This window comes from Gracilinanus agilis, chromosome 2 (genome assembly GCF_016433145.1).
Source record: "Gracilinanus agilis isolate LMUSP501 chromosome 2, AgileGrace, whole genome shotgun sequence".
In the NCBI taxonomy this organism is placed as follows: domain Eukaryota; kingdom Metazoa; phylum Chordata; class Mammalia; order Didelphimorphia; family Didelphidae; genus Gracilinanus; species Gracilinanus agilis.
In genome coordinates this window covers 649,019,815-649,045,282 of record NC_058131.1, presented here as the reverse complement: position 1 = coordinate 649,045,282, position 25,468 = coordinate 649,019,815, and the positions used below count along the sequence as shown (strand labels likewise).

The following is a 25,468-nucleotide window of genomic DNA, read 5'->3' as shown; positions in this document are numbered from 1 at the left end:
AATTTTGCAGTCACTGCTTCTAACTCCCCTTGACTTACTGAGCTTTGCCTGAGTGAAGATAGAAGTGATTGCCTATTGGCTGTCAACTTTATTATCCACTCCACATGTAACCACATCACACTGCCCCTGATCTATTTTACTAATGGAGATATATCAAAAACATACCAGGGGATACTATTGTTCTGAAGAGTCTCAAAATGTGAGGTACGGAGGAATACAGAGATTCTATAGCTTCTACAAACTACATTGTGCATATCAATGCAGTTAATTTTTCCCAAACACCACTTTTATCATATTCAAAAGCCTTCAATCACTTCCCACAGCCTAGTGAATGAAGTCCAAACTACTATACCTGCCATTCAAGACTCTTTACAATCAGGTTCCCATTTCTGATTCCAATTGTTCTCAAACATAAATCCTGTGTTCTAGCCAGGCTAGTCTTCTATCCTCCAAAAAGACCATGCTCATTTCATTTTCTGAAATGACTACTTACCATCTTTTCTTGCTAATAACCCTCACACATTCTTCGAAAAGAATATTTGCAAATGCCTCCTTTGAGCTTACCTTGACCACTTTTACCAACACTGGCTTTTCTCTCTTTTTGTCTAATATAGTGCTTATTATCTGATTCACTCATTTAAACATTTAACCATGGAGAGTCTTAAGTGGTTTTAAAACCTTTACATGTGAAAAATTAATCTCTATAACTCTATCACTGGATCTCAAAAGGCGGATTATTTTATATTTCTTTTGAATCCCCTATGACAACTAATATGATGGTGGGTACACAGTAAAGTCTCAAAAAGGGAAGCTGGTTAACTAATGTGTGAATTAAATTATAACGCTAAGCATAATGTTTTACAGACTGGAAAACCAAAGAAAAGGTCAATTTAAACGACTTGCCTCAAACTACCAAAAAAAAAAAAGAATCCTAAAACTCTTAACTGAATTTTACATGAGATTGCTTTGAGTTGTTTTCTAGTTCTTACAAATACCTAGGGATTCTCTCTTCCCACAGATTGGAAGATAGGGGGTATGTCTTTTATTTTTTAAATGTCTCATACCTCCAACCACATATAGTAGGTGCTTAATCAATGTTTAGTGAATGAATATTGAATGAAATTGCAATGACTGCTATTCTAAAGGTTGGCCATTTGCCTACCAGATTTCCATAAGGGATACAAAAGCAGCTCCCATACTTTTCTTTGTCCCCATACACAAGCCAGCTAGGTGCCCCTTTCTGGTGTGAAGATTTATTTTTCATCATCTTTGGCACAAATACTAGAATGCTATCTGCCAGGCCCCATGCCCCGATAAATATGCATCCACAAGCATTTATGGAGATAGATGGCTGGTGAGGAGGGGGCACACTTTGGTCAGATCCCAATGCTGGCCTGTGGTTAGGAGGAAGAAAGAGTGGGGGAGGGGTGTGGTCCTGTGATTAATCACTGCCCACTCTGTTTAGGGGTATTCATCACAGCCCGCTGTCAGGTAAATCACTGGAAAAACACCTCTTCAGTAATTAATGTGAAGTGACGGATGGACAGCCCCTGGGCCCATTAATCAGGAACATCAGCAGCCTACTGAGATTATGAATGTCAGGATGCATAAACTGCCGGTGGATCAATAGGGCCAGGAATTCATCCAAGGCTCTCATTTCCGAGGCACCTCCGGTACATTAGGCTCCCTTGAACCCCTCCCCCCAATCTGAAACAGAAAAAAGGAAGACTTCAGAACAAAGAATGGGGGTCTTTATTGTGAAGTGGACTGTGACATCACATAAATGTAGTCAAGGGCACTGGCCATGGCCAGGGGAAGGTATTTGCTACCTGAGTACAGGGTAGCTGGCAAACAGATAAACAACTGGTATCAAATAAATATCCTCAGAATACAAACTGAGGTGAGACAGCCCAGCAGTCAAGGAGATATAGTTAATACTCAATTATCCAGATGCTGATTATGTAGTTTATGGATCATCCAACCTATGTGTTTCTTAGATTCCCAACTCCTTTCTTCCTGTTCATATTTTGGCTCTTTTCTGGGGAGCACCACAGACTCATAGACTGTTAGAAGGTGAAAAAGGCCTCAGTGATTGTCCAATGCCCTCAATTTAAAGACAAGGAACCTGAGCTTGAGAGAACTGAAGAGCCTCGGCCAAGGTCACACAGACTGACAGAGGCAGCACTGAAGCTTCTCACCTCAATTCCTGAGTCTTTCCATAGTTTTTGCTACTTGCTAACAACGATGATTAAAATGTGAGGGTGGGAGAAGGATTTTATCTTATTTGTGAATTTACTTTAACCACTCCCTCTAGCTCCTGGAAACCTATGAATTTCCTATAGGCTCCTCATGAGCCTGTGCAAGTCTCAGTTCCCTAATATTTACAAGGAATTCTGCCAACAGAGGAACTGGACTCAAGACTAAATTCTGGTAGGATTCCAAGAAAACTGAAAATTGGCTAAATACTATTTCTTCCCCAACTCAATGAGAAAAATTCTACTTCAAATGTTACTGTTTGTTCAACCTGACAAAGTTACCCTTTTCTCAAGCTCCACATTCCCTCAAGCTTCAATTAAATTCCGTAAGGGAAGCAGTGCTGCTGCCACTGCTCCATATTGCAGTAGGCACTAAGCTAGCAGTGACGGGAAGGAGATTGTCTTGGCTTCCACATCCCGCCAAGCCCCAGTGTTGTACTTTGTGGTCAGACCTCAGCCATGGCTGCAGCTGTTGGTTAGAAAGTGTCTCAGAGTTCCTGCTGCCTGTTCCGCTAAATCTCATTTCATCCCACTGATGGATGGATGGATAGATGGCTGCTTGGTGAAAGAAGCATTATCAGCCAGCTTCTATGGAGCCTCTGCATGATGGATGGCCCTCGTTCTGCTTTCTCCAAACCACCATCGATCTAAGCCATATTTCAGCGGTCAGAAGCCCAGTAATATTAAGATATACAATCAGGTTAAACCTCCTGAAAAGAAGTCCCAACATTTGCTTTGCTCTAATCATAAACATGGCTGAAAATATAGGTTCATTCTCTCTAGCTGATGGTCTAATGGAGTCTACCAGCTTACAACTCAGAAGGAATAGCTAGCCTCAGTTTTTAATAGTTTGGAAAACTACATCAAAAGCCAAGATGCCTCCGTATTTCTAACATCAGCTCTGAGAAAATGTATCCTACAGATTTCACAGAAGCAATGAATCTATCTATATGAATATTCAGGGGTATGTATGAAAATCATTAGAATTTTCCCCAATTCTATCCAGACCTTTGTTAGTCATGGAATCAATGCTCTTTGAGCCCTGTTATACATACCACATGATCTTTGTGTGCCCAAACTAAAGGTGCTAAACCGAGAGCAAAGGGTGACCAGTCTGATCTTCGAATCAACAGTCCCACCCGGCTACCCCAATGGCTACATTATGACTTGCTTATCTATATCAGATTCTGAGATACTTTCCAAACTGCACTTCATACTTGTTATCTCTTCTACCCATCAAAAACTGGATGCTGGCTGGTTCCTATATTTTCTGACTGCATTTCTGCTTAAGCCTCTGTTATTAATTTCTGGCCCAAGCCCTCAGACAGATCTCAGACCTATCAACTAGAAGTCACACATCTTATCTATCTTGTCTGCTTTGGAATGAAAGCCTGGATTCTGACCTAGACTTCTGGACAGGTACCAGTAACAGGTATCTGACAAGACTTATTTACAAAGTTAAGGGAAAAGTTCATAGTCAAAATACTTACCTAACCACAATTTAGTGATTCCAAAACAAAAGCCAATCTGCCTCCACAGCCTAAGTGTCCTAGACTTGTATCCTAATTCTGAAACATACAGAATACCCATAAAGACTAAAGAGATGACAGCCAGCTCTGCAGAATAAGTAGCCTGCCTCTACTGCACTAGAGATATATATTCATTGCTTTCTTCTCCAGAGAAAATAAACTCCCCAAATGGGCTACCAACCACAAGTAAGAAAACTCTTGAACCTATGACTATGTCAATTAGAAACCTAATGATAAACTATATCTGGAATGAAACAATATCTTTAGTGCCTTGTTGTTATATCTATGAATAGTTATTCTATCTATTTCTACTGATATGTCTGCACAGGGATAGAAACACTTCCCCCGCCTCAAGAAGTAACCAGGTCTAACCAGCTACACCTTATTTCAATGCTAAATGAGCACCTAATTGGGACCTTTTACCTGTGTGCTACCCAGCTTACCCCATCCTGGCCTACTCTTATCCAAGAATCCAGGGCTGATACACAGTTTGTATGGGAGAGAGCTATACTTTGGGATAGTTTAAGGGAAATATAATCTAGCAGATTCAATGAAAATGACAGTAGCTACAAGAAATCTGGGCTTTTATAAATAGTCTAAAGGAAACATGTGAGTTTACTCTTAAAAGGATACTCCCCTAAATGGTATCCTCTACTGACCTGAATTTCAATAGTCTACAGAAAGTATTTTCATGTGGGGAGAATAGGGGAAGAACAACCCTAATATATTAAAAAAAAGGGATAAAATTGCACTACCATACATGCGAGATCTTTTCCCCCACTTATCTTTTATTTTAGTTTTGTTACCATTTTAGTCATCAAAAAATACTCTCATAAATGTACAGAACTCAGGTTAAAACTAAATTCATAAAGTACCTATATAAGAATAACAGAACTAAAGAGAAAGAAAATAACATTAAAAAATTCTAAACACGTTCCCATGGGACTTAGCTACGAGAGATAAACTAGTATCTTTCTCTCATAACTTGGTAAAATTCTTGGCCAAGAGATTCAATTCTTAAAGGGTGAGTATTTCAATTTGCAAACTGGACTCTTTCTATATTGATAGTCATATTATAATAGGATATAGAGTTTTCTTTCTGACAAGGTCCAGTCTAAGATATTTAATAAATATAAAGGCCACATCTCATTGGTGTCTCATCAAAAGCATCAATGATTTCTTAACAAACTCTAGTGAAGGGAGGAATGAATAGAATAGTGGTCTGTAGATACAAAAAAAAGGTTGAAAATCACTCTTTAAAAGGAATTTGAATGGAATGTTGATTGATAAGACTTGCATCAGCTCTTATTCTTATTCTACCAGGGTTTCAGAACCAGCCCTGTCCCACAGGTTCCTCTGAAAGAGGTAAGAAACTCCAATCATTGCAATTTAGAACAAGACTGGACTTATCCCTTTGCTGGGCAGAAGTTATCAACATCTGCTAATAAACTGCCTCCCTCAACTACTGACCTGATCAGTCAGTATGAGATCAGGATGCTATCAATTAATCACTGAATTAGTATTTATTAAGTGCCTACTATGCCCAGGCACTCATTTCAAAGGCAAGCAAGATAAATTTTAAACAAGGAAAATATTCTGAAAAATACCATGATGTATTAAAAAACTAAATTCAGATTATCCACTATAATAGTACTCCTCTTCATCAGTGGGTATGAGAAACAAGATTAGACTGTAAAATTCCTGAGAATAGAATTTGCTTCAAATCTCTGAGTTCCCAATGTCCTAGAACAGTGATGGGCAAACTATGGCTGAGAGCTAGATGCAGCCCCCTGAAATGTTCTATACAGCCAAGAGACATTATTCCTAATCTGACGAATACAATGAGTAGGATACAATACAATGAAACTTTGAAAGAGTTGCCTTAGAAACAGACTGACAGATGAGCATTTCCTTTCCTTTGGCCCCCTCTTTAAAAAGTTTGCCCATCACTGATCTAGTATATTGTTTTATACAAAGCAGGTGTATAATAAATGTCTGAGTTAAAAATAATTGAAATGATTGTAAGAAAACTGCCACAAAGACTGGATAAGAACTTGATTATGTTCCAGAAAGACTATTTAGCACTTAAAACTTTTGCTTCCCACCCTAAGCACTGCCCAAATTTAGGAAATAAAGAATATCACTTCGCTTACTTCTTGTTTCAGTATCTATCTACCTCCCTACAAGATGGTGTTGCTATTATTACTTAACTGATTTCTGAGCTAGTACATTTTTTATCCTAATTTGCAAGGTCTGATACGATGATCCTTCACTTTTCATATACTATTTCCCATGAAGTTTCATTTTGATGGTACAGAAAGACCTTCAAATTATGTCCAAGTCAGGTATGGTAGGCTTTAAAAAAAATTATCCATTTAATCAAATGGTTATAAAACGATTTGGTTGTCTTCCACATTTAACTGTCTAATGACTGTTTCTGAGCAGTATACCCCTTAGTCATGGACCCAAAGATGAAATGAATAAGATAGATAAGTCTGTCCATTTTACAAAAATTTATTCAAACCTTCCCTGGCTGCAAAGTCTCAACAAAGTTCTAGGATATGTCTAAATACCAAGAGACAACAAACTAGTGTAATAGAATGGTTAAGATTGCTAAAGATAAGAATACAGAACTAGAGTGCAGAATGACATGTCCATTCCCAATAACCTTCTAGATTTAAAAATGATGATAATCATAATTCACAGTTGTCTGTGAAACATCCCCATTCACCTTGCCTCACCCTCAGAAACATATGGTAGGGATACCTTACCATGTGTCAGGAGATGAAATCCCTCCCTTCTTTTCCCCAAATGAATACTCTTTACTGTATTTTCCTCCTCCCACCATCTCTGTCATTACTATTCAGAACATCTTATCCTTCCCTTATAGCTCTTCTCTCCTCCATAGGGATGTGAATACATGGGAACAATGACCAATGAAAGTGAGAGTAGCACAATTCTTAGTTTTATAGGAGACCCAAGCAGAGCACAACTTTCATGTTAGAAAGTCTAAAAACAAATGAAATTCGTACAGTATATTACAGGTATAGATAGTATTTTCGGGGTAAGTGTACCACAGAATTAGGTGTTTTAATGTCTACCTTGGACATTTGTAGCTTTCATTTTTCTGCAGTGGAACAAGGAGTGTTGCTTGCACAAGTGGAAGAAATATTTCAGGAGAAAGGAGAGTGTCAAGATAGACTAAGATATGGAATATGTAGTTCTAGTAGGATCTTGGCAGCTCCAAGGGCATAAGCAAACTATGGCATGAAGAGGCCTTATCTCTCAGCATATCACAACTCACACCCCTAACTTATTTTACACTTCACTGGCCCCAGTCTCCATGCATCGGCACCAAATGATTTCATGCTCTATAGGTTAGGAAACAGCCCGAAGCTCAGTCTCTTTCACACTCCACTGACATGGTAACCCTCACCAACTTATTGTTCAGTTTAATGTTCACACCTGTAGTGACCACTGAAAAAAAGCAGTCAGTTTGAGATTTTAATAGGTTTGAATAATGAACAAGTCATAAAAAGAGAAAAATGTGTTTATATACCCCTTAGGAACATCATATCACAAAACATGAAGTAGCTAGATATAATTAATTACCAAGTTAAATGATTCTATCATTTCCTTCTTTAGGATAGCCACAGGACAAAAGAAAATGAGCAAAGTCATACATGATGGGATATTTGGCAAAGGTACACACGGGGAGAGCTCACTGGAGCATCATGTCAATCTACCTTATAAGTCTTGAGGTATATCATTCATATCTCCTTGAAATTGTGGATATAAATCTGTTTTCACACTAACTCCAATATTCAGACAAGATCAGTTCCATAGCCACTGGGTAGAGGGGTTGGGGAGGAAGGTGGTTAGAATTAACTTGAAGAAAAGAGTCCAGGGATCCTGGTGCTCAAGACCTCTTAAGTTTTATTTTTACAAATCATCCTTAAATGTCCCCTTAACCAGTGGTGTCAAATTCAAATAGACAATGACTCCAATGGCTCCCCCATTCTGACTTAGTAAGCTTCAATTTAATATTATTTATGTCATTGTGTTTTTTTTAACATTTCCCAATTATATTTTAATCTAGTTTGGGCATTGTTCTAGAAATTTGTGGCCAGAGTTTGACATCTCTTCTCTAAATAGCCTAGCTTACTTCTAGAATGGCAGCAGAATGGGTCCCCTGCTGGATCTATTCTAATCTAGACTGACATTGTGGGACAGAAAAAGTGGATTCGATTCTGAGAGTACCTCAAAGTTTGACACGTACTGAACAGATTGTACACTGGGTCATTTTTCTTCCTTTTAGGGTTCTTCTCAAATCAGAGTCTGAAGTCTAAAAATCACTGAATAAAACATTAAGAAATCGTGGAAAAACAAAGAAAAAATTTAGCCTAGAACATAATTTTTTTAAAGCCCATGTCTTATCTATGGAGTAACATGATGGAGAAATTTAGATTGATAAAGCAGGAAAGCAATAGTAATGGTGGAAAAGAACAATTACATGAAAATAGGGATTAGTGTATTGGAAAATTCAGTAACCAATCAGTTTATTGGCTTTATTTCCCCTTCCTACTCCCAGTCATATTTAGTCATACTATAAGTATGAGCCGGAAATCTGGCTGGTGGGGAAATAGGAGCAGAAAGTTTCACTTACAAGCACAGAAAATATCAGATAAGTAAAAAAAGGATAACTCATTCACATCTGAAAAGGTTAATAACTATCAAGCTTTCAGAACAGAAAAAGGCTTAGGAAGTCTAAGGAGGATTAGATAATACTATAAGATACTACAAATGTACAATGCACTTAAGCTAAGTCTAAATTATTGTGGTGAGACCAAAAGGATTAAGGCTAGTGTGCATTAAATGCAAACAGGTAGCAAGCTTCTACTCTATACTGATTGATATTTATTGAAAGCTTATAATGTACACAAGAGTCTGTCCTAGACTTCCAAATCCTACAATCTAATTCAGAAAACACAACAGATGACTAAAAAAGATAACTTAAGAATATAAGACAGTATATGATAACTGTCTAATATATGGTATGGATACTGCAGAATTATGAAGTTTAGAGGAAAAAGAGATCACTAAAAAAACTGACAGAGGAGCTGGGTCTTGAAGGATTCTGAGAAGTGAAAAGGAAGCAAGTATTAAAAAGAATACCACAAGAAAGGCAGAGACAGAAATGAGCAAAATACTTCTGGGAAAAAATGAACAAGCCCATTGCTTCTAGAATTAAATAAACTTCTCTATTTGGCCAAAGGCTTGAATGCCAGACTAAGAAATTTGGACTTCATCTATAAGCAATAAGGAACTGTTGAAGGCCTGATAGGCAACTGCTGAGAAGTGGTGCTACCAGAGAATTTCCATGTTGGCATCCCTTTTCGTAGTCTTTCACAGATTCTACCCACTCCCCCAAATTATCTCTGCTATCAATATCAACCTTACTTTGAATCTGAATAATTAGTACAATGGGAACAAGATACAGCCCTGAATTCTGAGTCTGGAATACTGTTATGATCATTTACTCACACAGTGATCATGCTCAAAACACTGCCAAGAAAATGGAAAAATAAGAGGAATAAGTTAAGAACAGTAACTTTCCCTGAGATCCAATCCTAGGTGCAAAACTGAGTTTGATACTAAGAATAGTAATCAAACATATTCATTCCCCATTACTCACTAAAAATGGCCCAATTAAGTCAGATAGACAGCAAATGTAGAAAACACACTGGGGTTTATTCCAGGATCAGAGTGGTAAGAAAGTTCCCTTACCTTGGATTTAGAATGAAGTTATTTACAATGGCCCAATAGTCACTGAATCAACATCAAAACAAACCTAAGACAGGCATGAGAAGGCAGCCAATTTGTGAAATGTATACAGAAACTGGTCTCACAGTTAATGTAATAATTCCTGGAAAAGGTAAACCCCACTCACTCTCCACCCTTCACCCTACTCCTCCCAGCTAGGCAGGGAGGGTTTGGGCAGTCTCATTTCCTGGCAAGAAAGTGATATTTTTAGTCTTCGAGATTTCTAATTCCATCCAATCCATACTTCCATCAATAAAACTTCTAACCTTATAGCCTTGCAAACAATATGAAACAACAACACCTTGAGAAAAGGAGTGAAACACGTGTACCCCATCCCACATATACCCCCAAAAGGCATCAGTTGCTGCTTTAGAGCTAATTGGACCCCTGATCCTGCCAACTCAAATGGTTTCTATCCCAACTGCCTCTGGAGTCCTTGGAGCTTCTCTCCCTCCTCTTCCCCTAGTATCCCATCTATAGCATGCACCCATCCCCCCTTCCACTGCTATCCATCCTCCCCCATCTCACAGACTACTGCTGCAGACTGTCAGCCCTGCATTTGGGGACTTGGAAAGTGCTCTTGTGGGACAGCTCTATGTGCCGGCACAGCACTTTCAAAGATACAATGTCACTCTTTATGGCCAGGTGCAGATTGGCTTCTCCTTAAAAAAATACTACTACTAATGAAAAGACAGGTACAAGGAGATTTTAAACAGCCAGGATTAAACCTTTCTAGGCTTTCCTCTGAGGGTCTGGGCAGCCTCAGAGCCATTCTCAATGAGGCCCGTCCTTCTGCTCACACTAAGTGACATGCCAATTGGAAAAGGCCAACGCTTTCTAAATGTGGAGATGCTTAAAGGGCTTAGAAGCCCACCTAACGGCCATCTTGCTTTTCCCAGAGGCCTGCATCTATCTTCTCAACTTCTCTGGAAGTATATTCAAGACTTTTCCTTGAGATCCCTTTCAGCCTTTTCATGTACTACTACACCACAGACTCCCCAATGCTGTCCTCTCAGCTGAGCCCAAACACACTGTGCTCATCTTCGTGCCTGCTGTTCTCTTTCCTGACATACTGCTGCCCCTCTTTTCTACCTGTCTAAATCTTGTCCATCATTCAAGGTCCTCCAGTTTAAGTACCACATCCTCCAGGAAGCTTCCTTAGATCACACTAGCTTCTCACTGCTGACTACTCTTTTCAGCTCCTGATCTGCATCACACCATTCAGCAATTCACTGTCATTCTGTGGCACAAGCAGGTACAGCACTGATATTGGGCTCAATATACTCTAAGACACTTACAAGTGGTATGACCATGGGCAAATCACTGAATCTTTCTAGGTCCTCACCTACAAAATGGAAATAATACCTACAGTTCTTATTGTGAGGCTCAAATAGGAAAATAAATACAAAGTTTTGCAATTTCAGATCTTTTCATTGTCATTTCATGCATTTGAGTCTAACTGTCCAAACAGATTATAAGCACCTTAATGACAAAAAAATCATTTCACTGAATGGTGTAGGGCACATAGTAGGAGCTCCATAAATATGTGACTGAGTTTGCCAAATCTTCAACTACATTCAGAGACCATTTGATTTTAATATACAGAAGTAGGAAAAGACATCTTAAACTGCACAAAAACCACAGAAAAATGTGTAGCATTAAAATAAATAAAAACCAGGACTCTGTCCAAATTGTCACCTCTTGGTAATGCCCATCATATGCATGCTATAAATCTAGTTTTTCTAAACAAGGTGCTCATTAACAGAGTAAGAGGAAGGAGCCTGGGCAGAACCACTAAAGTGGTGAGTGTGAGACAAAAACAAGAAACTAACTGCTGAAGGACCGGGGCAGCCTGCACCTGAATCTGTATCTGGTCTCTTTCTCCTACCTGTGAACAGACTTCATCTCCCCAGTAGAATTGCCAGCCCTTTGAGGGAAGGGTCTGTCTCATTTCGGGGTTTGCATTCCTCAGGCCTAACGCAGTGCCTGGCACACAGTAAAGACTCCACAAACATTTGCTGACTGATTGATCCCTCAGTAGTGCATCCTTTTCTCTAGAATTCTTCTGGCTATTCTACTAGGAAAATACTTAGTGCTCCTAGTGCCATAATCACTGTGGGGGCCTAGTCTTCTTGTTACCTAAGCAAGCAGCAGCAGCAGGCCACAACTAAATGCAGCCTGCTACTGTAATTCATGTGTGATTTGTGTGTCAGGCATCCTTTTTTGTGCCTTTGTGGTAAAAAAGTATCACATGGGGCAGCAACAAAGTAAGACTTAGACTGCTACTCCATCAGCAAGAAAACCATGTTGGCTACTGGTGCTTCCTTGCCCTTTCAGGGTACCCTTATTTGTTGTCAGCAGGGCCTCAGCCACCTTTGGAGGTCACGCTCTCACACAACTCCTCATCTCTTACTACTACAAAACCTTGAGAATGAACCCCATGGAAGACAATTCCAGGGTTATGCTGAACTATGGCTGAATCTCTCCAGGCTAGAGTAGAGAGCTAGAACAGACTCAGATATGGTGTATGCAGGAGACCCAGGTCCGAGTTGCAGTCCCACAGAGTAGCTTGTGTTACCCTGGATGAGTCACTTAACCTCTGAGTATCATGCTCTCATTTGGAAAGTATGCTTCCACTACCTTCCTCACGGAGAAGAGCTATCTCCCATCCAACAGTAGCCCCTTCTAACCTTGGGACCTTCTTTTTTATTTTATTTTATTTTTTTAAACCCTTGTACTTCGGTGTATTGTCTCATAGGTGGAAGATTGGTAAGGGTGGGCAATGGGGGTCAAGTGACTTGCCCAGGGTCACACAGCTGGGAAGTGGCTGAGGCCGGGTTTGAACCGAGGACCTCCTGTCTCTAGGCCTGACTCTCAAGCTACCCAGCTGCCCCTTTGGGGCCTTCTTTTAAAAAAAATAATGAGATTAAATATCTGCAAGGATAATAATGAAAAATGAGAATTAACTCTATCCTAAAATTCTTTTAAATTTCAAGATCTTTGGTAGGATGAACAATTTACCTCACCACTGAACTAGCCACTTGATCCATGTGAGCATTATTCAACCACATTTCCACAAAGTCCAGTGTAGTACATGTTTATTCTACTTTTGTACCTAGAGTCAAAAGAACATGAAGCTCTACTGCTTGAGCTCCGAATTCAATGAAGTCCCAATTCAATTCAACAAGCATTAACTACATGCCTACTATGTGCTAAACACAACAGAAAAACAGCTGATGCCCTAAAGGAACTTGTATTCTACTGAGAAGAAACAAAACAATAATGGAAGGTAAAAACAGGTTCAGTGACAAGTGGGAAAAAGCACTAACAAACAAGAGGATTTTTAAAAAATCAATCAAAAACTATGCCTCTATTAAGGGATGGAATATGATCTAAGATAGGAAGGTAACAAGGGATTCTGAGAGTCAGAGATGGAGGAAATACATTTCAGGTAGAGGAGAAACCTGTGAAAAAAAACATGGAAGCCTGAGATGGAAGGTCAACTTCAGGAAATAGCCAACAGTGTGCTGGCTGCAATGTAGAGAAAATGAAAAAGAAAGTTTATAATTAGCAGGGAAAGGTAGGCTTGAGCCAGATTAAGAACTTTAAATGATAAACTAAGGAGTTTATATTTTATCAGAGGCAATGGAGAGCCACTGCAGTTTCTCAAGTAAGGGAAGCCAGCTGTGCTTTGGGAAGATTATTTTGGCAATTATGTGGAGTATGGACTGGAATGACAAAGAAAAGAATCTGGGAGGTATTACAGTGATTATTAATATAATATAGTCAGGAGGTGACGAGAGCTGAATGAGGGGAGTGGCCATGTAAGTGGAAAGAAAAATAATGCTGGAGATGTTAACACAGCAGACTCTAAGGTTCCAAACCTCAGTGACCTGAAGAATACTGGTGACCTTAACAGAAAGAGGAAAATGTGGAGAAGAGCTGAGGATAAGAGGGAGGAAGATAATGAGTGAACATCAATCAAAAATCATTCACTCAATGGGAATAGCTAGGTGGCTCAGTGGATTGAGAGTCAGGCCTGGAAATCTGGCCTCAGACACCTTCTAATTGTATGTGCAAGTCACAGGAACCCCCACTGCCTAGTCCTTACCACTATTCTGCCTTGTATCAGTATTGATTCTAAGACAGACAGTAAGAGTTTTTAAAAAATAAAATAAACTACAATAAGCATTTATTGAATATCTCCTATGTACAAGACACTGTGCTAAGTGCTGGGGATACAAAAACAAGGAAAAGATAGTCTCTGCCCTCAAGAAGTTTACATAACAAGGGAGACAACATTAAACAAATATATCCAAGGCAACCTATATTCAGGAAAAATGGGAAATAATTAACAAAGAGAAGGCATCAGAATTGAAAAGGATCAGAGAAGGGAGGATTGTGGCTGGAAGCCAGAGAGATCAGTGGTCAAGAATGAAAGAGAAAGAGCATTTCAGGTATGAGGGACAGCCAGAGAAAAAGCCCAGAGAGATGGAGTATTTTGTTCATGCAACAGCCAGGAGGCCAGTGTCACTGGATTGAAGAGGAGTGGTAGAAAGTAAGGTATAAGAAGCCTGGAAAGGTAGAAGGGGGCTAGGTTATGAAGGGCATTTGATGCCAAACAGATCCTTTTGTATTTAATCCTGGAGGCAACAGGAAGCTATTGGCGTTTACTGAGTTGGAAGTGACACATCAGAGCTGAGCTTTAGAAAAATTACTTTAGTGGCTGAATGGAGAATGGATTGGAGTGGAGAGAGACTTAAGGCAAGTAGACCAACAAGCAGGGATGAAGTGATGAGGGCCTGGACCAAAGTGGTGAATTTAAGAGATGTTACAAAGGTAAAAATGATAAGCATGGCAACATATTGGGTGTGTGAGAGAGAAAAAAGGGAGGGAGTTTAAGATGTCTAATATAGTTCAAGATATCTGAAAGGCAGTTGGAATTGTGCGACTAGAGATCAATAGAAGAATTAGGGAAGGATAGTTTAAAATCAGCAGCATAGGGATAGTAATTAAATATAAGGAAACTGATGAGATCACCAAGGGAAATAGTATAGAGGAAGAAGAAAGTCCAGGACAGAACCCTGAAGTTCAACTATAGTTAGAGTACATGACCTGGAGAAGGGCCCAGCAAAAGGAGACAGAAAAGAAATGAGTCACACAGGAAGGAGGAGAACTAGGAGTCACATTCTGAAAACCTAGAGAAGAAGAGACAAAAATCAACAGTGTCAGAGGTTGCATAGAGGTCACAAAGAATGAAGACTGAGAAAAGGCCAACTCTGGCAACTAAAAGATCATTACTAACTTGGAAGAGTGCAGCATTAGTAGAATGATAAAGTCAGAAGTCAGACTATAAGGGATTAATTAAAAGAGTTTGGTTTGCTATGGGATGTCTAGTTAGGTATGTTCAATAAACAGTTGGTGATCACTCAGAAAAAAGATTAGATATACGGGATCTGAGAATCAGTAGCACGTAGATAATCTTTAAATCCATGGGAACTGATAAACTTACCACAAAAAAGGGTATGAAGAAAGAAAATAAGGCATAGGACAAAGCCATAAGGGGTGAGATATGCCTGAGGATCAAGCAAAGGAGACTGAAGAGTACCCGGACAGGTAGGAGAAAAAAAAACAAAACAGAAAAGAAGTGTCAAGAAAATTCAGTGATAAAAAGGCTTCAAGAAAAAGAGTCTGTCAATGGTGTCAATATTCCACACAGAGAAAGGAGGTTGAACACTGAGAATAGTTCATTAGGTTTAGCAATAAGATCACTGGTAACCTTGGACAGAGCTATTTCAATTGAAGTCGGAGAGAGCCAACCTCAGGAGAATTTGGAAGCAAAATTACAAATTACTGAGAAGTGAGAGCAGAGGAAAAGGATGGAGGCACTGATTATACATAGAAGGAACTAAAGATATAGGACTATAGACTTAGGGGGACAAAAGGGCTAATGGAGGGTTTTTAATAAGGGTGGAAATCTGGACATGTCTGGACATGGCAAGGAAGGAGAAAGTGGATAGGTAAAGAATGAAAATTAGAGAAGGGATAATTGAGAAATAAAGATACCAAAGTTGACTACTTTAACCATGTTAGTAGAAGTGCTGGCATAGATCAACATCATCTGTAAACCATCCTCAGTCCATATTTTTTTAAAAAATTTTAATCCTTACCTTTTGTCTTAGAAATCAATACTATAAATTGGTTCCAAAGTAGAAGAGTGGTACTTGCCCAGGGTCACAGCCAGGAAGTGTCTGAGGCTAGATTTGAACCCAGGACCTTCTATCTCTGGTCCTGACTCTCTATCCACTAAGCTACCTAGCTACCTTTCTTAGTACCTCTTAAGAAAAGAAGGCCCCATAAGGTGGTTGGAAGGAATCTTTCAGTGCCTGACTTTCAATGCCTAAGTATTATTTATAAAACTGTTTTTCTATGAAAACAACAAAAAGATACTAGACTGTTAATAAAACACCTCCTAAGTTCAGTGGAACCATGATCTTGTTGATATAAGAAACAAACTAAGCCCAATCATGCCATCTCATCTTACGCAACAATTTATTCATAAGCATCTTGTGTTATTGGAATTTGGAGTTCTTTGGGGTTCACTGAGTCTTAATATTCAGGTCCATGATATAAACTTCCTGTGGACGCTTAGGGGACTTAAGAACTACATTTCCCACGATTCCTCTTACAGAGGAAGTGTGATTACGTAGACAGAGGCATAAGACTCCTGATGTGATTGGGAGATGCTCTTTCCTACAAAGCAGCCAGGTGGGCAGAAGGTAATGGTGGGCGATTTGAATTAGATCTTAGCAGGCCCGTGGCCTTCTTAATTACCAATATGCCTTTAAATAAACTATTAATAACTTTTAATATCCATCTATATCTATATTATTCGTAACAATCTCAAAAAGTATCCACCCAACACGTTTGAAGGAATTTGGGAAAATAAACTAATATTTCTCAATATTCCTGCCAAATATACAAAGGCTTAACAAAGTAATTTACTTACCAAAATACTACCATTTATTTTTGGTGAGTTATAGAGGGGCAGAAGAGGAATGGTGTACGAGGATAGGAATCTCTACAATTTTTTCCAAAAGAAAAGGTGGAAAATCCCAGTAATTCCTTTACATTCATCAACATTGATATCTAGGAAAAAATGGAATAATTATTTTTACAAAAAGACACTATGAATGTTTCACACATTTGTAATAATGATATAAAAAGAAGAAAATTTCAATCACTGACCAACCAAAAAACAAACAACCCACCCCTCCACATAGAAATGAGAAAAAGGAAAGAAGCATTTAAGAAGAAATTTTGTTTTAAAATAATGATTAGCATTTATATAGTGTTTTCAGGTTTATAAAGCACTTGAATAGAGAATAGTCTCATTTTTGTGTTGAGCACTTTTTACAAATATTACTATCATTTGATCCTCACAACAACTCTGTAAGGGAGGTACTACTATTATTCTCATTATACAATTGAGGAAACCAAAGCAAACACAGACTTGCCTAGGGTCACTTAGTTAAGTGTCTGAGGTAGGATCTAAACTCGGGTCTTCTTGACTCCAAATCTAGCATCTTTCTTCTTACCTTTCCAGTTTTCTTATATCTTATTCTTCTCCATATACTTTGTGATCTAGTGACACTGGCCTCCTTGAACATAAAAAAAGTTCATTCCATTTGGAAAATGACATTCCATTTCTCTACTCCAAGCATTTTTGCTGGCTGTCCCCTATTCTTAGAACTCTTCCCCTCATCTCTGTCTCCTGGCTTCCTTGGAAATTCTTTCAAATTTCAATTAAGCTCCTACCTTCTCCAAGAAGTCTTTAACAGTCCGCCTTATTCTTAGTGCCTTCCCTTTGAGATGCCCCAATTTATCCTCTAAGTGTGTATACATACATACTCATATATATTTTATAAACATAAGTATTTTTATACCCAATTTATCCTGTATATTCTTTGTAAAGAGTTGTTTTTATGTTATCTTCCCCACTGGGCTGTGAACTTGTAGAGAGCAGAGACTTTTTTTGCCCTTCTTCGAAATTCCCAGCACTTAGTACAATGTCTGGCACTTAGAAGGAACTTTATAAAGGCTAGCTGGCTGACTGGCTTACTGTATGCAACGTGCCATGTAACTGCCTATGGATAAAAGGAGGCCTGAAAAATAGTAGAGTTTTAGACGATATTTTTAAAAAATCAAGTAAAATGGAAGACACATCAGCCTAGAAAGCCTAGGCACATGCAAAATATCAAAAAATTCTGAAGTCATTAAAAAAAAAAAAAGCTTGTCTGCTTTTTCTATTTTTTTTTTTCAGGAAGATAAACTAAATAAATGCAACATTTGTAGTATCCTTTTCAGATCACTATAAAGACTCACCATTAGTAACAAAGAATAATAGAAAACATGGCATGTATAATTTGGCTTACTGATCATCATATCGGGTTAGTAGTATATAGTAAATTTAAAGTATAATAATTATTTGCACAATAATCACAACAACTGAGTTTACTTTCTTTGTGAGTTAAATGTTTTTTTCAATTATTATTTTTTCCTTCTATCTTCTACAGTGAAAATTCTTCAATGCTCAGTCTTTAGTCCCATTTTCTTTTTCCATTACACCTACTCTTCAGAAGAACTAATGTAGTAGTTCTAGTTACTGTTTCTATGCTGAAATTCCCAAAGCTAAATTTCAAGGCCTGATCCTTCATAAGAATTCCAATTAGACCTCTCCCTACAGGATAGCTTCACTTACTAATTATCAGGAGGAAAGAAGGGAGTGATTAAAAATTACTTATTTCATGCTCGTCAGCTAATGGGGGGGGGGGTGTGTGTGAAGGGGAGGTGAAGGAGAAAGTAAAAACATGAATCATGTAACCATGGAAAATTTTTCTAAAAAATAAAATATTAAAAAAAATTTACTTATTTCACATTTAGCTTGGGTGATAGTTGAAAAGAAATGGCAAAGCCAAGTGTGGATTTTTTCCCCCTTTTTAAAGGACAGTAAGGTACTAGAAGAAGGAAGATAGAAGATGAGCATTCTATTCACTTTGCCACCTAGTTGCCCTCCATAAAAAAAAGTCTCCACCTCCTAAAAAAACTGTCTCATCTTCTATCCCCCTTCTTTCCTCCTGATTAATTTATTTCCTTAACCCTCCATTGAATGACCTAGAAGACATCCTTTCTCTCAGCCTTCATCCTTTTTATATTCTTCTAGCAAATATTGCAAACTTTGTTTAAACATTCTCCTCAACTTAATAAATATATAAATGTCTCTGAAGCACAGTATTACTGTTGATATGAGAATGAGTAAGGCATTGCCCTTAAGGAGCTAAAAATACTCATTTCTATGATACTATAATCTCCAGGTTCTCTTTCTTTATGATTTCACTGTTTTCTTCAATTATTATTTTTTCCTCCCATCTTCCACAGTGAAAATTCTTCAATGCTCAGTCTTTAGTCCCATTCTCTTTTTCCACTATACCTATTCTTGAGAAGAACTAATATACCTTTGTAGTTCCAGCTACTATATCTATGCTGATTATTCCCAAAGCTACATTTCAAAGCCTGATCCTTCATAAGAAGTCCAATTAGACCTCTGTCTATAGGATATCTTCACTTATAAAAGATATGATCATAACATAAGGTGATTCTGGTATAAACTGTAGCAGACCACTTACCCACCTGGGGGAGGATTATCTAATTTGCAAAATGTCAGAAAGCAATTGAAAAAATTATTTTTACATGTAACAAAAAAAAATGTTTAAAAAATAGTGTCAACCTCTAAAGCCCTTGAAAGTGTCCAGAAGTCTCATAAAAGTTTCTCTGCTTCTCTTTTCCTAATTAAAATTATTTCTTTAATCATGTAAACAAAACAAAACAAAAACAAAAACAAACCTGGCTTAAGAGAAGAGATGTGAGAAAGCACATATACCCTTTTTTCCCTTTGCAAAGGCAGGAGAGCCATGAGTTAGAATACTGCACAGACTTTTCTATGTATTCATCAATTTTTCTCATGTTTTCCTCTTTTTTCATTTTTAAAAATATAACATCATATAGAATTGTTCTCTGGGAGGAAGATTTAGAATAGGAAAAAATTTTGGTGATATAAAAAATGGCATCAATAAAAACTTTTTTTTAGTAAAAAAATAAAACAAGATTAGGAAGATGGGAAAACTAATACACTTATTGGTATAGTTATGAATTAGCACAAACATTCTGGAAAGAGATTTATAAATTTTTTTAAACCTTTATCTTCTGTCTTAGAATCAATACTGTGTATTGGTCCTAAGACAGAAGAATGGTAAGAGCTAGACCAGTGATAACAAACCTTTGGCATACAGAGTGCTCTCTGTGGGCACTTGGCCATCCTCCCTCCCCAAACCCCACCCCCAGAGTTCATTACTAGAAGGAAGGACTCAGGTGGAGCTACTCCCCTCCCCCTCTCTACACTCCCTGAGGTCATTCCTCACTTCACCCACCCCTCCATAGTGAAGCAGTCTAATGGGAGAGCTTTCTCCCTCCCCTAAGTGGGGTAAGGTGGTGGCAGCAGCATGGGGGAGGGAGGGGATCATATCCAGAATGTGGCGGTGAAGAGTGCCATGGCATTTTGCCTGGGGGGGTGGGGGGGATGGCCCAGCACCCCATCTCTAAAAGGTTCACCATCGCTGGGCTAGGCAATGAGGGTCAAGTGACTTGCCCAGGGTCACATAGCTAGGAAGTGTCTGAAGCCATATTTGAATTCAGGACCTCTTTCTCTAGGCCTGGCTCTCTATCCACTAAGCCACCCACAGCTGCCCCTGCAATTTGTAATTCTGCTAAAAAATGTTTGTAACAAATGGCTCAAGAGATCCCATTGCTAGGCAAATACCCTAAGAAGGTCAAAACAGAAAGAAAATTTCATAAATTTAATAATATTCATGGTAGTACTTTTTAAATAGCAAAAGTATTCAAAACAGTAGATTAATTAGGAAGTGGCTAAAATTGTGGTACAAAAATGGAATGGAATATTACAATGTCAGAAGAATGAATATGAAAAATTCAGAGAATCTTCAGAATACTTATAAGGGCTATTGCAGAGTAAAATATGGAAACCAGAAATAAATGCAATGACTACATCAAAATGGGTGGCAAGAACATAAATGGAAATTGAATTCAGCATAATTATGAGAAGAATTAGCCCTGGAGACAAGTTGAGAAAATGTATTTCTTATCTTTTATTGCTGATGTTGGGGACTGGGTGTAGAAGAATGCCTGACACACAGTAAGAGCTTAATAAATGTTTGAGACTCAATGGATGTATTGGTTAATTTTGCTAATTTTTAAATCTTTGTTAAAAAGCAATGTTCTGGGGCAGCTGGGTGGCTCAGTGGACTGAGAGTCAGACCTAGAGATGGGAGGTCCTGGGTTCAAATCCAGCCTCAGACACTTCCCAGCTGTGTGACCCTGGGCAAGTCACTTGACCCCTATTGCTCACCCTTACCACTCTTCCACCTAGGAGCCAATACACAGAAGTTAAGAGTTAAAAAAAAATACTAAAAAAAACCAACCCTAAAAAAAAGCAATGTTCTCTGCATAGTCAAAGTTGGGTAAGATTATATTTAGAAATAAATGTGATGTAAAAACAAAATTACCAATAAAAAATAAATGAAAAAGCATAATGATTGATTTTCTAAAAATGAACTAGAATAAATATATCCAAATAAGTGCTATCCCCTTCAAATTCTTGAGAGGCCATATTCTTCTAACAATGTTGTCATGAGTAATCACATTTTTTAAACTCTTTTGATACGCCTTCAGAACATACTAGCACATTCTTCTGATTAATTTCAATAATAACTAATTTTTATCCTTTGAGGACCACAATTTAACTTTTGGAAACATCTACAATTAGTCAGCAAGTCCAAACAACATTTATTAAGTACCAACTTTGTTGCCAGGTATTATGCTGGTTACTGAAAAAAGAGCAAATATAGTTCTTTCCCTCATGAAGCTTACAAACCAGTGGAGGATTATGTACATACAAGATATAGAGAGTGTAAATTGCAGATAATTTCTGAAAGAAGGTGCTAGCAATGGGGAAGACTGGAAAAGAAAGGCCTCTCACAGAAAGTGGGATTTTAGCTGAAATTTGAAGAAAGCCAGGGAATCCAGAAGGCAAAGGTGAGGAAGGAGAACTCTCCAGGCACAGAAGATACTTAGGGAAAATGCAGAGTTGAGGAACAGAGCATCTTATGCAAGGAATGGCAAGGAGGTCAGTATCACCAGACTGTAGAATATATGGAGAGGAATAGGATGTTAGAAGACTAAGGGAGGAAAAAGACCAAGTCATAGAGGACTTCAAATTCCTCTTCTAAATAGGATGTTATAATTTGATCCTAGAGACAAAAGGGGGGCCATTGTAGTTTGCTGAATAGGATGGTGACAAGGTCAGACCTGTACTTTAAGATCACTTTGATAGCTAAGTGGAGGATAGAAGAGTTTGAACAACTAGAAGTTACTAACAGAGTCCAGGTATAAGGTGATAAGGCCCTTTACAAGAGTGAAGGCAGTATCAGAGAAGATGCTACAAAGGTAGAACTGAAAGGACTCAATAATAAACAATACAGTAATGAGAGAGTAGGGCATCAAAGGTGACGTCTAGATTGCAAACTTAGGTAAGTAGAAGGATGATGAACCTCAACAGCAATAAGGAAGCTGGGAAGAAAGGAGGATTTGAGAGAGAGAAAAGATAATGAATTCATTTAACCAAACTGAGTTTGAGGGACCTATGGGTCATCCAGTTTGAGATGTACAATAGGCAATTGAAAATGAAAAGACTGGAGGACAAGAAGATTAGGGCTGGATAAATAAAACTGAGAATATGTGCCTACAAATAATAACTGAACCAATGGGAGCTAATGAGATCACCAAACAAAACAGCACAAAGGAAGAAAAGAAGATGGCCAACATAGAACCTTGGAGGGACATAGTTATTAGGGCCAAACCTAGTGAAGATTCAACAAAGGAGATTTTATTGTTGGTGTTCAGTCATTTCAATTCTGTCTGAATCTTCATGGGGTACCATTTGGGATTTTCTTGGCAAAGATCCTGAAATAATTCCATTTCCTTCTCTAGCTCATATTATGGATGAGGAACTGAGGCAAACAGGGTTAAGTTTGGGTCACACAGCTAGTAAATGTCTGAGAACAGATTTAAAATCTGGAATATGACTCCAGGCCCAGCACTCTAACCACCTAGCTGTCCCTAGCTTAAAGGAGATTTAGGAGAGATCAACAAGTAGGAGAACCCAAAGTGCAAAGTGTACCAAAAACACAGAGAGGAGTGTCCAAGAAGAGATGACTAACTAGTATCAAAGGCTACAGACATCAAGATTTGGCAATTGAGAAATCTCTGGCAATTTTAAAGAAAAATATTTCGGCTGAATGATAAGGTTGGACGCTACAGTGGAGAACGTTATAAAGACATGAGAGGAAAGAAAGTAGAGGCACCAAAAGAGGCACCCAGGCAGCAGAGAAGAGGAGACTGAAGATCAGTGAGAAAGTGAAGATGATGGAGCAGAAAGGGAACATTCTGCTGGAGAATATAGGATAGAATGGGATCACCTGTGTGTGTAGAGAGAATTGCATTGGCAAAGAAAAGGGCCACCTTTTCAAGTGAGAGAGGAGCAAAGAAGACAGTGTCAGGCCTTTGGCTGATGTGAAATGAAGAGGAGAGAAGATAAGGTTACACCTGACAAATGGCCTCAATGTTTTTTGTAAATATGCAGCAAAGCTCTTAGCTGAGAAGACTAAAGGAAGGAGAGTCCTGGAAGTTTTGAAGAGACTCGAAAAAATCTGGAAAAGTGCCCGTGTTAAGTAGGATAATGAAGTGTTTAGGAAGGTGTAAAATGACTGTCTAGGCCCAGTAAGGGGCTAAGATTAAGTTAAGATTAAGTAACATAAATTTATAGTGGACCCAGTCAGCAAAGTTTAATGATTTTCTCGTTTCTTTCATAGTACATGAATAGGAATGAAGGCAATGGACAGCAGAGCAAGATCAGAAACAGTATAAGTCAGTATAAGAGACTTAAGCGTAGATGATTAGTGTGGTATTGAACTAGTTTGCTGAGGGGTTGTGATGAGGAAGGAAGGAGAGAAGAGCCAATGCAGGATCATGACCTGGAAAAAAACTAAGGGGTGAAGAGACTGGTGGTCACAGGGTTATGTGCTGTAAGGAGGAAAGTTCCTGGAATAAGGTGAAAAAAATGTAATCAGATAAAGGAATTTCAGAGTTCATGAACAATGGAAGTAAATCCCTTGTCAATGATAAAAGCAAGATCAAGGACATGACTATCTCGGTGTGCAGCTGAAGTGGGATAGAGGAGGAAGTCATGGAAGTTAGTAACTTGAACTAGGTAATTAGGAGTATCAACACATATAATGAAATCCCCTAGAAGGAGAGCAGGAGCTAGCAAGGAGAGAAAAGACTATGAGCCAGGCACTGAACTCATTATGGAGGGATAGTGTCCTGGAGGTCAGTAGATAGATTAACAGCCACAAGAATCCAAAGTAGATGATAAGCAGAGATTGGATGAACTCCAAGGGATGAGAGGTTACTGAGCTATGGTGGTAAAGGAAAATCTGGAAGTAGCAATCAGGGACAAGGAATATTCCCACTCCCCCACTACAACCTGAATTGTGGTCGGGCATATGAGTCAATGTGTAATAAAACCAGTGCTGGGAAGTGGCCAGAGTTGTATCATCTGGAGTGAACCAGGTCTCAGTAAGTACAAGAAGATGGACTGAAAAAAGGAAGAGATTTCAGAAGAAAGTGACATGGGCATTGTGCAGAGATGGCAGGAACCCTGTACCCCTTGACTCTGGCAGGCTGTGAGCAGGGGAATTCCCTTCCCCCTTCCTGCCCTTGAGACCCCCAAGGCAAGGACCATTGTCCTTGGAATTCCTTTGAGTTGAGATAGGCAAAGAGATACACCTCCAGGACACACCTGGACAGTCTAGGCCCTGAGGGTCTAGGACTGACCCTGCACCAATTGAGTGCCTGAGTGCAGGGAGTCAAGTACACACCACCGGAAAGGATACAAAAGGGCAAGAACTGGGGGACCCAGGGAGAGCCTCCCATGGCTGCTCCACTCATGCTGTCTTGCTGGCCATTAATCCTATCTTACTAATAAATCTTTCTTTTTTACTTTTAAGCTAAGTTTGGAGTCCTCTCATTCTTGAGAATGGTTTCCTTCCCGAACCCAGGGGTTCACCAATTTGCTCCCCTATGACATTTTGGCGCCCAACGTGGGGCTGACTGTCCTATAAAATGGAGGCGTAAGATAGTTGCCCCCTCATCAGTGTCGGGGTCGACATTTGTATATTGTGATAATCTGTCCTCATGGGCACCAGCTAGGGTGTCCCTACATCTAGGTGTCTCCCCCCTTCTCCCAATTACCTGATGCTGCAAAGGCAATGTAGGACCATTGTGTGAAGGAAGGGCAGGAAAAGTAGGTCCCGTTTTGAGAAAGGTAGTCCGCTTACCTTCCACCTCAAGATTAACCCTGGGTTCAGCCATTGTGATGGAAACTGGGAGCAAGCTGGCCCTAAGGCACCCCTTTTCCGGGCCTTCAGGAGACTGGAAGATAGGAGGATGCCTCTTGGGTCGTCGGGGTCTTTGCCAGGAGGGACACTGACATTTCCAGTGTCCCTGTTGCCCACAGGCTGGACACGGAGACGAGGGTGGTCTTTCCTTCGAAGGACACTCCCGTGACCAATGCCCATACTGTCTACAGGCATGGCAAGAGCCCCTCAGCTTCTGCCCACGGGTCAGGGTCAAAGAAGTGAGAGCGGCTACAAGCAGTTTCTCTCGGGT

The 25,468-nt window shown here is 39.1% G+C and overlaps 1 protein-coding gene across 1 annotated transcript in view; it reads right to left on the bottom strand.

Moving 5' to 3' along the window:
- R3HCC1L (R3H domain and coiled-coil containing 1 like) overlaps positions 1-25,468 on the bottom strand; it is a 113,334-nt gene that overhangs the window by 65,201 nt on the left and 22,665 nt on the right. Inside the window, exon 2 of the mRNA XM_044665746.1 lies at positions 16,617-16,756. The gene's annotated coding sequence lies outside the window, so the exon portion shown is untranslated. The remainder of the gene's footprint in view (positions 1-16,616; positions 16,757-25,468) is intronic.